This window comes from Ranitomeya variabilis, chromosome 3 (assembly GCF_051348905.1).
Source record: "Ranitomeya variabilis isolate aRanVar5 chromosome 3, aRanVar5.hap1, whole genome shotgun sequence".
Lineage (NCBI taxonomy): Eukaryota > Metazoa > Chordata > Amphibia > Anura > Dendrobatidae > Ranitomeya > Ranitomeya variabilis.
In genome coordinates, this window is record NC_135234.1 from 734,996,627 (window position 1) to 735,011,811 (window position 15,185).

Below are 15,185 nucleotides of genomic sequence, written 5' to 3' on the forward strand. Positions count from 1 at the left end.
ATTTTTTGTGAAAAATAAAGTTTGCATGTGACCCCCGCCTCCCACCCCCAGTGTGCCGCCCAGCCCCTTGCAGAAGAAATACTCACCCAGCAACCACGATGTCTCCACTCTCCTCTCAGCGCTGGCCCCTTGTCCTGTGTGAGCGGTCACGTGGGACCGCTCATTACAGTGAGGAATATGCGCATATATAAATAATAAAAAGGTTTGTGACGCCAGTTGGGATGTTCGGTCTGGTATGCCCAAGCACTGATGAGGGTCCCTGGGAGTTAGGTGGTGATGGAAAGTGCAAGATGATTAACCCTTTCCCAACTAGGGCTGGCTCCCAGGGGAGTTGGAGCAGGAATTTTGCAGCAGAGAATAATCAGCATTAGACATGGAAATGATCAGTTTGTATCTTTTACTGCAGTTCTGTAAACAGTTCCAAAAACTTCCATACAATTCACATACACGGTTTTGGTCGGGCCTGCATGGTGAAAGTTCAGTTTCTCTGCTATGAGGTTGTGTAGCCTTACTGCTGCTAATTATACTTCTGGCAAATGATTCTTTGGATCCCCAGGGATCCAAATTAAACAGTTACTGGATCCGTGATCCCTTCCTGCGAGCAGGCAACGTGAATCCTGTCAGAACTCTTACTTCTTCTTAGAACAGTGTCCTTGATTCCATGCAGTTGCTGAATTTCTGAGCAAAAAGTTCTCTTCTGCTAGTTATATGAAGACTGAGAAGACTCACAGTTTAGCACAGACTCTAAGTCTCTGTGCTCTAGTGACTGATACCCAGCTTCATGCACCTATCCAGGGCCGGCGTCAACACCCGGCCTAGCCGGGCAATTGCCGGGGCCCTGACGAGACAGGGGGGCCCACTCACACAGTCATAGAGCCATCTGGCTGCTTTAACCCTTTCTACCCTTTCAATTTGCGCTGGCACAAGCATCTTCTCACTGTCAGTGCAGGGCCAGGCACACATAGGGGTTAATTAAGGACACAGCCAGCGTGACATTGTGGGCGGAGAGTTCTCCTGCTCTGAATCTCCTGACTGTGTGCACTCCTGAACTTATCAAGGAGACCGAGCTCCTACCAGCACCTGAGTGAGTGCAATGCTATATCGCTGTATGTTCTGACAGTCTGGGACTGGGTGACCTGGGGCGGCCATGGGCTGGGCGGCTGCAGCTGAGATATATATATATACTACAGCAGCCTCCCAGCCCAGGCCCCCAGCACAGCCTGTATAGATACAGTGAGTGTATATAATATATATACAGGACAGGTGCTGGGGGCCTGGGCTGGGCGGCTGTTGAAGTATATACACTGCACAGTACCACTCCCCTGTATATATACACTGTACAGTACCACTCCTGTCCTGTATATATATACACTGCACATTACCACTCCTCCTGTATATATACACTGCACAGTACCACTCCTCCTGTATATATACACACTGCACAGTACCACTCCCCTGTATATATACACTGCACAGTACCACTCCCCTGTATATATACACTGCACAGTACCACTCCTCCTGTATATATACACTGCACAGTACCACTCCCCTGTATATATACACTGCACAGTACCACTCCTCCTGTCCTGTATATATACACTGCACATTACCATATCTCCTGTCCTGTATATATACACTGCACATTACCATATCTCCTGTCCTGTATATATACACTGCACAGTACCACTCCTCCTGTATATATACACTGCACAGTACCTCTCCCCTGTATATATACACTGCACAGTACCTCTCCTCCTGTATATATACACTGCACAGTACCTCTCCCCTGTATATATACACTGCAGAATTTACAATAGCTATCACTCATGTAAGAAGTGAAATCTGGCATTGTACTATACCTATATTTCTCCGCTGTATCTGGGCATCATGAATCGTGATATATTTTAAAGGGGGGGGGGGCCCACTGAGACTCTTTCGCCCGGGGCCCTCAAAAACCTGGAGCCGGCCCTGCACCTATCCTTGCAGAGAGCATGCTGCTTTTCTCTACATACAGGACCTCCATCATGCTACTCCTTCTTACTCAAAAACTACTACTACTCAAGCACCTCCTCCTCTTTGAGGAATCCTGCACACTTCCTGGACCAGGCAAAGGTGTACAGTCTGGCAGTAAGGCTAGGTTCACATTGCGTTAATGTGTGCACGCTAACGGACAGCGTTGCACGGCGAAAATGTCGCAATTAACGCCGTGCAACGGATCCGTTAGCGCACCCATTGACAGCAATGTGAAGTTTCCCTGTAGCGCATCGCTAGCGCGTGCCTTTTTCGGCTCGCGCTAGCGATGTGCCGTTCTTCTGTGGCGCGCCTCAGACGCTGCTTGCAGCGTCCGCGGCGCGCCCAAGGTCCGTTCCCCGCTCTCGCAGATCGGGAATCTGCGAGAGCGGGGACGTTAACGTGACCCCTAACACCTAAATAAACATTGCGTTAGCGCAATTCGCTAGCTCTAAACAGATTGCCCTAACGCAATGTGAACCTAGCCTAAGGGAACGGGTAACAATTAGTGGATGCAATTAAAACATCAGAGAACCTTCACCATAGCTGGCAATACAGACAAATTATATTACACAAGCAGGCATTTGGTGGAGCTACAGACATGGGCGCCACAGATGTGTGAATGTAACAGTTCATGCAATCAACTACAGTACAGACCAAAAGTTTGGACACACCTTCTCATTTAAAATTTTTTCCGTATTTTGATGACTATGAAAATTGTAAATTCACACTGAAGGCATCAAAACTATGAATTAACACATGGTGATTTATATACTTAACAAAAAAGTGTGAAACAACTGAAATTATGTCTTATATTCTAGGTTCTTCAAAGTAGCCACCTTTTGCTTTGATGACTGATTTGCACACGCTTGGCATTCTCTTGATGAGCTTCAAGAGGTAGTCACCGGAAATGGTTTTCACTTCACAGGTGTGTCCTGTCAGGTTTAATAAGTGGGATTTCTTGCCTTATAAATGGGGTTGGGACCATCAGTTGTGTTGTGTAGAAGTCTGGTGGATACACAGCTGATAGTCCTTCTGAATAGACTGTTAGAATTTGTATTATGGCAAGAAAAAAGCAGCTAAGTAAAGAAAAATGAGTGGCCATCATTACTTTAAGAAATGAAGGTCAGTCAGTCCAAAACATTGGAAAAACTTTGAAAGTGTCCCCAAGTGCAGTTGCAAAAACCATCAAGCACTACAAAGAACCTGGCTCACATGAGGACCGCCCCAGGAAAGGAAGACCAAGAGTCACCTCTGCTTCTGAGGGTAAGTTTATCCGAGTCACCAGCCTCAGAAATTGCAGGTTAACAGCAGCTCAGATTAGAGACCAGGTCAATGCCACACAGAGTTCTAGCAGCAGACACATTTCTACAACAACTGTTAAGAGAAGACTTTGTGCAGCAGGCCTTCATGGTAAAATAGCTGCTAGGAAACCACTGCTAAGGACAGGCAACAAGCAGAAGAGACTTGTTTGGGCTAAAGAACACAAGGAATGGACAATAGTCCAGTGGAAATCTGTGCTTTGGTCTGATGAGTCCAAATTTGAGATCTTTGGTTCCAACCACCGTGTCTTTGTGCGACGCAGAAAAGGTGAACGGATGGGCTCTACATGCCTGGTTCCCACTGTGAAGCATGGAGGAGGAGGTGTGATGGTGTGGGGGTGCTTTGCTGGTGACACTGTTGGGGATTTATTCAAAATTGAAGGCATACTGAACCAGCATGGATACCACCGCATCTTGCAGCGGCATGCTATTCCATCCGGTTTGCGTTTAGTTGGACCATCATTTATTTTTCAACAGGACAATGACCCCAAACACACCTCCAGGCTGTGTAAGGGCTATTTGACCAAGAAGGAGAGTGATGGGGTGCTACGCCAGATGACCTGATGGTTTGGGGTGAGCTGGACCGCAGAGTGAAGGCAAAAGGGCCAACAAGTGCTAAGCATCTCTGGGAACTCCTTCAAGATTGTTGGAAGACCATTCCCGGTGACTACCTCTTGAAGCTCATCAAGAGAATGGCAAGAGTGTGCAAAGCAGTCATCAAAGCAAAAGGTGGCTACTTTGAAGAACCTAGAATATAAGACATATTTTCAGTTGTTTCACACTTTTTTGTTAAGTATATAATTCCACATGTGTTAATTCAAAGTTTTGATGCCTTCAGTGTGAATTTACTATTTTCATAGTCATGAAAATACAGAAAATCTTTAAATGAGAAGGTGTGTCCAAACTTTTGGTCTGTACTGTATATATTTAAGGAAAGATGAAAAACAGAAATAAACTACAGTATACAAATATAAGATACTAACCATAAAGATTTTGTGCTATTCCCATGATTAACTCTGGTCCTAGGAGTTTCCCGATTAATATTTCAATGCAGTGACACCTCTTTGATTGCAGCAACCGTTAACTGCAATGATGCATTAACAGCATGGAGGAAATATCCCCAAAGAGCATGTATGTTAACTGTCATGACAGTACTAGAGCGTGAGTTGCCAGTGGGATCGCCCAGTCCAATATCCTCCAGTGGTGTTATATATCACATAAAATTTACTTCAGACCAAACAATACTGTATGGCTGAGACATTTAAGCCAACAAAATTATTTTACGCTTTGTTTGAGTGTTTAGATATCACAAAAAATTACCCCAGACCAAAGAATACTGTATGACTGAGAAATTTAACCCAATAAAATGTTTGAGCGCTTTGTTGGAGGGATAGCTATCACATTAATGTACCCCAGACCACAGAATACTGTGTGGATGAGTAATTTAACTCAGAAGATGTTTTAAAAGCTTTTTAGAATTGTTACATATTACCGAAATGTACCCCACACCACGGAATAATTTATGGGTGAGTAATTGAACCCAGAAACACTTTTAAATGCTTTTTGTAGTGTTAGATATCACTTAAATATATCCCACACTACAATATACTGTATGGCTGAGAAATTGAAACCAGCAAAAATGTTTTACTCTTCTTTGAGTGTTACATATCACACAAATGTACTGCAAACTATGAAATACAGTATGGCTGAGAAATTTAACTCAATAACATTTTTAAATGCTTTTTTGGAGTGTTAAATATCACAGAAATGTACCCTAGACCACAGTATATTGTGTGGCTGAGAAATGTAGCCCAATATAGTAACATAGTAACATAGTTAATAAGGTCGAAGGAAGACTTTAAGTCCATCTAGTTCAACCCATAGCCTAACCTAACATGCCCTAACATGTTGATCCAGAGGAAGGTAAAAAAAAACCCATGTGGTAAAGAGTAAGCTCCACATTGGGGAAAAAAATTCCTTCCCGACTCCACATACGGCAATCAGACTAGTTCTCTGGATCAATGCCCTATCAAGGAATCTAGTATATATATAACATTGTTAAAACTTTTCTGGAGTGTTACATATCAAAAAAATGTACCCCAGACCATGGAATACTGTATCTCTGAGAGGTTTAGCCCTGAAAAGATTTAAAATGCTTTCTGGAGTGATAGCTATCACAGTAATGTACGCCAGACCACGGAATACTGTATGGATGAATAATCTAGCCCAGAATATTTTTTAAGGATTTTTTTTCGTGGTATAAGATATCACATAAATGTACCTCACACCTTGGAATACTGTTTTGCTGAGAAATTAAACCCAGCAACAGTATTTAACACTTTGCTTCAGTGTTATATATAAATAAAATTACGGTAGGGCTGAGAAATTTAACCAAACAAAATTTTTGAATGCTTTTTTGGAGTGATAGATATCACAGTAATATACGCCAGACCCCAGAATACTGTATGGCTGAGAAATTTAACCCAGCAACATTATTTTACACTTTGTTTGAGTGCTATATATCCCAAAAATTTACCCCAGACCAAAGAATATTGTATGGCTGAGAAATTTAACCCAGTAAAAAATATTTACGCTTTTTTGGAAGATAGATGTCAAGTAATGTTCCACACACCACAAAATATTGTATGGGTGAGTAATTTAACCCAGAAAAGTTTTTAAACACTTTTTTAGAGTGATAGATATTGCAATAATGTACCCAGACCACAGAATACCATGTGGGTGAGAAATATAGCCCAACAACATTTTCTTATGCTTTTTTAGTGTTAGATGTCACAAAAATATACCCCAGGCAAAGGAATACTCTATTGGAGAGTAATTTAATCCGGAAAAAAAATTTAACTTTTTTTTTGGAGTTTTATATAACACAAAATGTGCCACAAAGCATTTAATACCTAATGGATCATACAACACATACATTTTTTTCACACAAAAAAAAATTCTGCAGCTTTATATTTTACAAGGGACTGCACAGCCCTCATTCCTGTCTACAGTCTGTATTCTATATCAGATACCAAGATGACAAAGCAATCCTGGTCTGAAATCAAATTCCTGAGATCTGGATGCTGCTATTGGGATACGGTGAAGATATGGTGCTGGATCGCCCCCAGGCGCAGGGCAAAGGGGTACTTGGTACCGGGTCCCTCTGTCTCGGTTCTGGGGATGTCACGGTGGCCCGACCCGGTCCGTGGCCCTGCTAAGGGGCGCCCAATTAAAGGTGTAGTTTGTCAAGTGTTCGTGATGCCACCTGTGGTATTCGGTCAGAGTGATTGACGCTGCTGAGGGGTCCGCTGGGGTGATGTTATAGCAGCTAGATGGTGTACCTTCCCACAGGTGAAGTATGTCCCCATGGCTTCCCGGTAGGGTAGGTGGTGATTGTAGGTAGCAGTAAATAACGAAGACACAAGGTTGCAGTCTCTTTACCTTTTACTGAGGACTTCAGCGTCCGCAGTCCAGAGCACTGTTCACAGGGCTGGCTGAGTCCGGCCAGTCCGAAGGCACATCCAGAGTTCCCTTTGCAGGTGGAAATCAGTAGCCTTTCTACTAGCGCCTGTGTGTTGTAGTACCTCCCTGCTGAGCACCACGGGAATGTCCTCACAACTGTCTTTATGTTTCTGATGTTCTCTCTCCGTCCCCCAGATGGTATGGCTAGGACGACCCGTATGATGGGGTAGGCCTGGAGCTATTTTACAGGGACCCTAGTGACGCCCCTCTCCCACAATTTGCCTCTGTTGTCTTCATTGGGTTAAAGGTTGGGCAGCCAACTTGGAATTAACTGTCCTGCCGTTGTTTGAAGTAATGCGTAGAGCCTATTACTCCCTCGGTGTTCCTCAGAAGGATGTTGCCGATCTTAAGGCAGGACTCCTCCTGATATTATCTCCTTGTGCTGTGATCTCGTTTCTCACTTCTCCACAATATACTTCGCCTCTTGTCCTTCCTTAGGGTACTGCCGCAATGAGGTGCACTCGCAGCTCCGTAACGTTCTATCTCTTGCTAAGTCTCTGTTAGGATCCCACCCCTGACAGGGACCTCTGTCTGCAGCTCGGATGTTCCTCCTTCTCTCCCTGTCTGCCTGACAGGTCTTCTCTGGGTTTCACCCAGGCAGCTTTCTCACTAACTTCCTATCCAACCCCCAGTTTTACCCGAGTGTGAGGAGTGGCCTAATACATAGAACCCTTTGCTCCCCCTGGTGGCCGGAGTGTGAAGTGTAGTGTGTGACTGTGATACCTGGTCAGGTGAACTCTTTTAGTACCATCAGACGTACCATCACTCCCCCTGGTGGAAGAGCGACAATACTGCAATGACCAGGACTCTGGGGCGCTGCAGTGCACTAATTAGGTAAAGACTAAAAGTCATAATTTTATGATTGTGATAATGATATTTGTTAAGTCTATGAAATAGAAAAAGAGAATAAAAACATGCAAAAAAGGCACGCTTTTGAATGAAATCCTTCATATCAATATCTACAGAAGAATATGCATGATTGTTAAAAAATAGTTTTCCAGAATCAAAAGCAACATGGCTGCTTTCTTCCAAAAAAATAGTTTTATATCTGTCCAAGGGCTGTGTGTGTGGTAATTCAGCCGTGCATCAATGAATTATATTGGGATGAGATGTTACCTTTGCTCTTTTTGAAAGAAAGCGGCCATGTGTAATTTTGATTTTTGACACATTTTTTGGTGTGTTTTGACAATTTTTTGTTGCATATGTGGCGTTTATTCCCCTTCCATTTCAACGTCAATTTTCTGCCTTGAAAACAATGTTCCAATGTATACTATATAAAAAATGAAGCGATGTCACTAATTTTTTTTCCTTGCGGATAAATAAACCACGACATGTACTCTGTAGGTGGATTTTCCTATTGAAATTAATGATAAAACTTGTTTCAAAGAGTTTTCTTGACATGGATATTGGTTTGTTTTCCACCCCTCAAAGTCCATGTAAAAAAAGCTCAATGTGAACATTTCCTTTCAAGTGTTTTCTGGTTTCAGAAAACCCCTGCACAATGTCTGCAGTTGGTTTACAAAATAAAAAATGTGGTTTACTTGTGAGCAGATTGCGAGAGGCAGTGACTGACAGGAGACAGAGCAAGGGTTAACAATTTTACTTAACAGGGGAATACTCGACGCAGGGAGGCAAACAGTTAAAGGGATGACGAAAACAGTTCAGATGCAAAAAGATGTGCAGAGTCAATGAAAACAAGGGAAAAGATAGTGGCAGTTCATGTTAGATCAACTTAGCTTGTCAGTCGTCTTCCAGGCCGTGGCAATTATGCAGCAGGCGGTGACGCCAACAGAGGCTGGCGTGGTGCTGTTCCAGTAGGGTCCTGCAAACAATGGTCCATCTGCTGGCAGCAATGGTTGGTGTCCGGTACCTTCCACTGAGCCCCTAGTCCATGAACTTATGAGGCCCGAGCAAACAAGGCCAAAGCACAATCAGGGTCGCCCGTGGCGGCACAGTATATGCTGGTAAGTTGGGTTCCAAAAGTCGATCCAGTACTCGGTTCTCTCTTAGGCCTCTTTCACACTTGCGTCGTGTAACGTACGTCGCAATCCGTCGTTTTGGGAAAAAAACGGATCTTGCAAATATGCCTGCAGGATGCGTTTTTTTCCCACAGACTTGTATTGCTAACGGATCGCAACGTATGGCCACACGTCGTGCACTGGATGCGTCGTGTTTTGGCGGACCGTCGGCATGAAAAAACGTTCAATGGAACGCTTTTTCGTACGTCACGTCCGCCATTTCCTACCGCGCATGCGCGGCCGGAACTCCGCCCCGGACTTTAGAATGGGCAGCAGATGCGTTGAAAAACTACATCCGCTGCCCACGTCGTGCATAATTTTCATAACATGCATCAGTACGTCGCGCCAACGCTTAGCGACGGACCCGTACCGACGCAAGTGTGAAAGAAGCCTTAGGCTAGGTTCACATTGCGTTAGGGCAATCCGTTTAGCGCTAGAGCTAGCGGATTGCGCTAACGCAATGTTTATTTAGGGGCCGTGTTAGGGGTCGCGTTAACGTCCCCTAGCGGGACCTCGGGCGCGACGCGGACGCTGCAAGCAGCGTCCGAGGCGCGCCACAGAAGAACGGCACATCGCTAGCGCGAGCCGAAAAAGGCACGCGCTAGCGATGCGCTACAGGGAACCTTCACATTGCTGTCAATGGGTGCGCTAACGGACCCATTGCACGGCGTTAATTGCAACATTTTTGCTGTGCAACGCTGTCCGTTAACGTGCACACATTAACGCAATGTGAACCTAGCCTTAGCGGCATATGTGCTGTACTCACAGTCACGAAGCACATGGCATCTCGATCTCTGTCAGCTACCGGGCGAGCTGCACTTTTCTCTCTATGCTGCGCGCTGCTTGTTCCCGCCAAGACTGAAGCGCTGACAACCACTGGCATGCTGCTTCTCCAGCGTGGTCCTGCAGACCACGGTCCTGTGACATGGGCAGCAGAGAACAGTCATGAACTCTGCTCTGGCTGTTAGGCTGGCGTGCAGCGCTTAACTGAACAGCGCTCCCTGCTCTTTCCTTACTACGCACCCCTCGGAGCCCACTGCGCATGCACCTTGTTTCTGTCACCGCCGGCGGGAAACTGCCCGATGCTACACTTGCTTTTACTTCTAACCGCACCCCCAGCTTCCGGGTCAGAGCCCCGGTCCAGTCCTTTTTGGCTTCCCCCGGGAAACAAGAGACGCATCTTCAGCAGTTCCTGACCCGGCTCAATACAGGTACTTGCAGTCTGGTCTTTTTCCTTACACACTCACCATGCTCGGGTCCAACACTGACCCTCCGCTGCTGCTCCTAGTGTCTTATTGTCTGCAGCGCTGATATCACACTGACGGCACTGCAGCCAGTAACTGAGCTCAGTGGCTTTGTTTGAAGCCTCTCAGAGCTGCTCAGATGGCAGAGCTGTTGCTGCCATCAATTTTTAAATGAGTTAATTTTTTTCAAATGAAATGGAGAAATGTCCGACGTTCACCTTCTGATTTGTGATCTATGTTCTGTTGTGAATAAACTATGATGAGAGATTTACAAATCATTGCATTCTTCTCTTCCTTACATTTTAGACAGCGTCACAATTTTTGTGTGAATTGGGGTTGTATTAATGAGGTGATCATTTTAAAATATTGACATTTTGGGTCCATGGCCAGGAAACTCCTCAGATCTTAGTCCCATTGAGAACCTGTGGTCAGTCCTCACAAACACAACCAAGGAATTGATTAGGCAAGAATGTGTTTTGATTTGGCCTAGAAGCGGATATCCAGCTGCCAGGATGAAGTGCAAAAGCCTTGAAAAATAAGGGACAACACTGTAAATATTGAATTTTATTTGTCATACTTTTTTGGCAATGACTATACTGCATCTCCACCATCAACATGACAACAAGATCAGACTGCACAGGGTGGGTTTGTAGTCTGTTAGTGTAACACCCCAGGTTCCTGGTTGTTACAGTGCCATTGCTTTCCTCATGGGGAGAGTGATGTCACACTTCGAAGTGAGGAAGGATTCCTTTTATCAGGTAATCACAAGCCTACAACATGTTCACACTCCAGGCCAGAAGGGGGAGCTCTGATCCAGCTTGTGTGTCTCCCCTATATATATATTTTGGTCTGGAGGGAAAGTTAGTCAGTGAGAGTGAGTGCCAGACAGCAGACTGATGCAGTCTGAGGCAGAGAAGGAAGCTGGGAGGCTGTGCAGCCACGAGAAGTGCTGCAGCTCCTAGAAAGAGAGAAAGCCGAATGGAATGCACAGCGCATGTAGAAGTGAAGCATAGGAAAATGAGAACTGGAGAGAATAGCTGCGACTGGGCTACCTCCTACAGAGTGCTGACACCAGTAGCCGGAAGACCGAGATTGTGAGGGACCCGACAGCTCACAGCAGAAACCGGAAGGACAGCTGGATTACAAGTCACCTGTCCACCCTGACACCTGGAGACACAGTGGCGCATAGAGCCCGGGTCGTGATAGAGACCGTGTAAAAAGGCTCAAGCCACCTGTCATACGGGTTAGTGTCCTACCTACAAGGAGGACAGAGAGAACACGTGAGGACCTTGTGAGAAGCCTAGGGCCGCAAAGAACTACACCACAGCGCTAGAGGGAAGGCTTCTAACTCCACCTGGTAAAGGGGACTCCCAACCCACTTCCAAGCCATCCGGACCACACCTGCATCCGTGATCTGGTACCCTGGACTGTGGCTGCCTGAATTCATCAGTAAACCAGGTAAAGAGACTGCAAACCTGTGTCCTCCATTTCTTGCTACACCACCCACCATCTTTATACACCGGGAGCCCTGAGGACCCAACTTCACCTGTGGGAAGCCATACCATCCCTGCTGCCACAGCATCACCCCAGTGGACCTCTTTAAGCAGCATCGGTCATCCCTGACCAAATACCACAGGTGGCGTCATGAACACAAACTTTATTTCACAAACCCCTTTAAAGATGGTCCCTTTAACATGGGCACCCAGGGCCACGGACCAGGTTAAGTACTGGACCCGGTACCGAGTACCCCACGGCCCTGTCGGGCGTTTCATTAATATGGAGATAGATATGTGCCAGAGCTGTAAACACAAAATGATGGTGTAATACAACTGCAAGGCAGTTGCATGCAACCTCCACCAGGGGGCGCAGGTAAGAGAAAAAGGTAGCACTCACCATGTAGCACCACAGTGCAAAGCCTGGAGTGCCACTAAGAGGCAGCAGAGAAGTCAGACAGGCCAGTCAGCAACAAACAGGAAGATGAAGTAACAGAGGTCACAGCAATGCACGTGGTCAGAGACAAGCCAGAAATCGGAACCAGATGGGAGCGCGGGATCCAAAATGTGAGACACAAGATGTAGTCGGGGTACGATCCAAAGAGTCAAAGCCAGACGTAGTAACAGAGATGGAAAGCTGGAAGCAGGGTTCAGAATTCAAGCCGAGTCATACACTGGTGGAAACCACCAAACACAGACTAAGTCAGGGATAGGGAATGGATCAGGCACAAATACGGGTAATCAGAGGCAGAAGGATAACTAGGGTATACGGGTCAGCTGCTCAAGCCAGGGACTGGAACTATCACTGACAAATGCTACCAGAAATGGCTCCAATAAATAGCCACCCACGAACCAAAGAGAGGCATGAAAGGTTAACCCCACCATAACCAGGCCGGGGAGAGAAAAGCAAGAAGCAAACCCCGACCTGGATCATGACAGATGGATTTTAAATTAACACTTTGTGGCAAATTCTTTGAGTTTTTATGTTTAGATGCATTGGAACAACAGCAACAAAAGTTGGTTACAAAAAAAAAAAAACAAGCTCTTAACTATTCCATAAAATTTATTACTAGGTCAGGAACATGGCTGCCATGTTCCTAGTTACTGTGGTTTCCCACAGTGCCTTAATTAAAATTGACAGTGGTAATGACGGAGCTCGGATTATTCTAAGTTCATTCTTCCACCTTATTTCCTAATAAATTTTATATCAATGTGAAATACTATTACATTCCGTGTACACTTAATAAGACCCCGCTCATTAACACGTCCCTGGGGAATTTAGTACTTTTTACTTTTGCATCACTCACTATTATACTGCCCGGAGGGTGTTAATTACACCTTCATTTTGTTTTTGTTTCGCAGAGTTTTAATGAACCATCCGCAGCCTTCTCTATGAAGTGCTACCAAATAGTGATTCGTGTGCAAGTTATATCATTACGATCTACGCGCATACGACAAAAACCGCCATATATGATACTCCGAACATTGGGGGTTTCATATTTGTACTTTATGAGCTGTGCACAGAAGCTTCCGGAAGCCACTAACATAATTAAAGAAGAGCACATGATATGCGGAGCCAGTTTGATTCTTCACAGTTCTTGATTTAGTTACAACTTTTGGAAAGCCCCAGGGATGTGCGAGTTGCACACCTGTGAAATTGCTAAGCCTTCTGTCTACAATTTTCCTCTGGTATTCTCTCTTTTAATCAGCATATAACATGCCCAAAGCGACTCTCTGCCAGCCTCGCTTACAAATCAAATGCCTCTCGAGGGAGCAGAGTTGGATTGGCATTATTCCATAAACTAATACAAAAAGATCACTGTTCATCCTGGTGCTGATATAACCCTTATAACTTGATGTCTTGGCCATTATTACCATTTATTCTAAAATATAAGAAGTCTTCGTTGTGTATTTTATCTTAATTTTTTAGGGAGGCAATTTACACGATTTCTAAAAATGGCATACCTTCTCCGGGCAATACTGGTAATAATGCTGAATGCAATGTAATTGTTAATAGCTAATACACTGGACATAATTATGGGGACACATGTCTTAATAATTGAGGGTCTTTCATCCCCATTGCTCCTGGTGTAAAACATGCAGCTCCCCGCCCCACAATGTGTAACATTTGCCCTATTTCCCCTGGTGTATAACATCCCACCTTTCGCATCTGGTGTACAACATCCGGCCTCTCGCCTCCTGGTGAATAACATCCGGCCCCTCCCTCATGTATAAAATCTGGCCCCTAGCCTCCCAGTGTATAACATCCCCCCTCTCACCTCCTGGTGTATAACATCTGGCCCCCTGCTCCTCAGTGTATAACATCTGGGCCCCTCATCCCTGGTGTATATCTTTCAGTCCTATGTACCCTGGTGTATAACATCTGGTGCCGATTGTCCCTGGTATATAACATCTGGCCCCATTGCATCTGGTCTATAACATCTGGCCTCATTGTCCCCTGTGTATAACATATGACCCTTTCCCCTAGGGGTGTAACATCCTGCCCTATTACCCCTGGTGTATAACATCTGGCCCCAATGCCCCATGGTGTATAACATCCAGCCCATCATTCCCGGTGTATAACATCCAGTCCCATTTTCCTGGTGTATAATATTCTCCCTTCTCCCTCAGTGTATAACATCTCCATCTCCAGTGTATAACCACTAGTCCCCTGCCATGCCATTTGCCTATACTAACATGTGACAGAACGGCCGGTGGTGCAGAGCCCGCTGCTGCCGTAATAGGATCCACCTGTGTAACAAGTCAGGTCATGACTAGGGTTGAGCGACTTTTACTTTTTTTAGGATCGAGTCGGGTTTGGCGAAACCCGACTTTGTCAAAAGACGAGTCGAGTGAAATCGGCCGATTATCGCGCAAAGTCGGGGATCGACCGAAACACGAAACCCAATGTAAGTCAATGGGGAAGCAAAGTCGGCAGTGAGTGGAGGACAGGAAAACACCTACCGTGCCCATTTTAATGTCAAAAACATCAATTTGTGTCACTTAAGCTTGTGAATCTTAATTTACCTTATAATAATAGTTAGGCATTGAAAATTGGGGGTCATTTGGCTAAAGTTGTGGGGGGGGGGGGTAGGGCTGGCTCAAGTTTTTCATGGGCCCAGGAAACGCGGACTACGTCACGGCGGTGGAGCAGGGAGAGGTCAATATTTCAACTTTGCAAGTGCTGTGATCCTGAGCAAGCAGGGGGGCCCACTCGTTCGCTTTGGCACTGGCACAGGGCCCCTCAAAGTACAGCGTTGTGTTTGACGGCCGGGGCGCCTCCCACCGGCAGAGACACTTTTGCGTACTATGAGGGGCCCTGTGACAGTGACGTTGCCAACGAGTATGCCCTCCCCACCTGATGAAGGAACCTGCACTTTCATCTGCGCCTTCCTCTTTGTCCCCGTGTAAGGTGGTATAGTATGCGGGAAGGGGAACCTGACTTTCAGCAGGGTCAGATTCTGGTTGTGTAGAGTGCAAGGGGAATGTAGTGGTCTGGGTCAATGTACCAGCAGACTCATGTAGCACTGGCTGGGCAATGGGCAGGATGAGGAGGAAACACAGATATAGGCCCAA